Here is a 2886-nt window from a genome sequence, read left to right as displayed (position 1 = left end):
CCCAAAGGCTCTTTTCAGAGCCACCCACCTCTCCCGTAAGAGAGCTGTAATTAGTTACTTAATTTGCATTATGGAGCTGGGGCAAAGTATTGAACCTTAATTAGAAAAGCGCACAGGCCTAATTAGTCAGTTTTGGGGCTGGGAAATTCCAGCCTCCCCTATTACCTTCCATCTTTGCCTCTGGCAAAAAAAAAAAAAAAAAAAAAACTTGTGAGAGGACTTTGTTCCTTTATTATGCAAGTGTGAACTTTGCCACTGGCAGAGTCTAAGGTGGAAGAGAAAGTCCGCCACGGAATTTAGTCCAGAACACATTTTCAGCGTCTGGTACTGAAGCTCTTTCTCCATTGATGTAGGGAAATAACGAGAAATTGTACCTTGAAAGAACAGATTTCCTGTGCCAACGTCACAACCCTCCCCTTTTCCTTTCTGGCCTGTGTTGGGATCTGCTGTTTGGTGTTTGTGCTGCGCCTTCCTGTAATTAAAGAGCAGTCTCCTGTCATATTTACTCATAAACCATGAGTCCAAATAGTTCTCGGTGTCTGTGCAGAGGAGGAAGAGACTGTGCTCTCCTCTCAAGGTTCTCTTGCCTTGTCTGATACTCAGCTCAACGCGAGGCAGGTTAGCAAGAGAAAGTGACCAAACTCAACACCCAGTGAGTCCCTCTGCAGCCGCCCTTGACCCACGTCCTCACCAGCAGAGCTGAGCACTCACCTTCCTACCGTCGGCGTCCAGGGAGCATCAATGGCGACACTGAGGAGTGGCCCCACGGCCCCAGGTCCTGTCAATCGTGCCTCGCCTCGTGTCCCCAGCACTGAAAACTGACATGGACTCAAAGCCAAAGCTCACCCCCAAGCCCTCGGCGCTCCTGCTCACATTTTTAAAGATTACACGGAGCCACGTGGGCTCGTGGCCGCGCTTCGAACCCTGTGCAAAGACCATCAAATGTCCGGTCTTCGTGTCATGTAAAGCATCGCCCTAAAATGTCAAAGTCCAGCTCTAGAATCAGAGCCTCCTCTTGGTGGGGTCAGGCGTCTCTCCGCCCCAGGTGTTCTGCGTGGGTCTAGTTACTTTCACTGCTCATCCCCCAGCCCTTAGCCTGGGGCCTTAAAGTCCTCACTGAGTGTTTTATGGAAGCATATTGACACCTAATCAAAAGGTTATTTTCAGAGCCACTTACATTCTGATCAAAAGCCTTGTAATGCGCATTTATGCTTCTACGCACATCTTGACACCTGAATTTGCTGAGCCACTGTCCACTCAGGGAAGAAACCTGTGGGGCGCCATGTCTTCAGTAAAGCGGGCCCTGCTTCTCCGCTTCGCGTGCCCTCTGTACCTCTCATTCGTGTTTTCTGTGAACCCGGACTGAGGCTCTGCACACGGCACTATATTTTCAGTCACATGTATGAGGAGCTAGCGAGGCCGGGAGGCAAGAGCGGCAGGGGGCGACCCTAGTTCCCTGCAGTGGCAACTCTGGTCCTACTCTGGCAGCGACGATCGGCTTCCAATTCCAGCTTTGGCTTTTCCTCCACAGTCTGGGTTCTACACTTCCAGAATCATCTTTATAGACGCCCAGCCCACTTCTGAGCTGTCTCTCCCCCGGGCCTCCCCTGCCGATTTCTCGATTGTCCCGGTGCACCCAGCCCTGCTCCTGCTCCTGCTCCCTTCGCCATCTCTGACACACCAGTTCTGCTTCTGCTTTCCAGTATCCCAACACCCGTGTGACGCTGATGAAATCATCTTTGTAAAAATCACAGGCAGTTTTCTGTCCTCCCGATGGGACGCTGACGTCATGGTGTCCAGCCTCCCTCGATGTAAAGGGCTATTTCTACTTCACAGGTTAAAGATTTTCCTTACCGATCACCCTTAGGCATCAGCACTTTGATAGTCGCATGACACATTCCCTGCCCTCAAGGACACAGAGTCTCCGGAGGGTCCCTCACCATCGGTTCTCCGAGGCAGGTGAAGCATTTATTCTAGGAATCAGAAGGAGTACAACTTGAGTGTAGCCCACAGGCCTGGAGGCTATGAGGCTTCGTGTCCTCACCTGGCCAAGCCATCCTTTTTAGCTGAGTCAGGACACGTGAAAGATTAATAGGAACACACCAAGAAAAGACACCAACCTTAGTGCTGGAGAGAGGAGAAAATCAATGTAAAAAAACTTTTAAAGTGTGGAGAACACCCTCTGTTCCTCACTCATAAAATGAAAATATTAGTAAAATCGACTTCATGGATACTTTTGTGAAAACGAATGCAAGAATTATAACAAATATAAATATTTTAGGGGTATTTAAAATTCACAAAGTTTTTTTACGGACATTATAAGGTGAATGCTGTTATTACTCCTATACTTTACCTGTAATAAAAGCTTTTTGAAGTAGTATTGTAATCAGAAGTAATAATACTGTAGTGGGCAGAGGAAGTGCTTCTCCAGGAAATTGGAATTTCTGCTATTAAAATCAGACCTTGGCATAGCAAAAAGGAAATTAAATTGCTGCTGTTAAAATTAGAGCAATTTCAAAATTATGTGAGCCTGAAATACTTTGGAAGAATTTACATGCATCTATAGTATTTTTGATAATATTTATACATTAAGATTTAAATATTGTTATAATCTTAAAGAACATCGTTGAATACATTAATAATTCTTAAACTAGGGTAAATGCATTAATTTTCTATTGCTAGCTTGAAGAATTATCACCAACTTAATGGCCTAAAAGAATACACACTTCCAATCTCATAGTTCTGCAGCTCGGCATTGAGACACGGATCGTATTGAGCTGGATCCGGGGCCTCCAAAAGAGAATCGGCCTCCTTGTTTCTCCAGCTGGTGGAGGCTGTCCTCCTCCTTCCTGCGCGCGAGGCCCCTTTCCTGGAGCTTCAGGCTGG

Source organism: Pteropus vampyrus, unplaced genomic scaffold (genome assembly GCF_000151845.1).
Source record: "Pteropus vampyrus isolate Shadow unplaced genomic scaffold, Pvam_2.0 Scaffold124, whole genome shotgun sequence".
NCBI classification, from domain to species: domain Eukaryota; kingdom Metazoa; phylum Chordata; class Mammalia; order Chiroptera; family Pteropodidae; genus Pteropus; species Pteropus vampyrus.
Note: the sequence above shows the minus strand (reverse complement) of the source record.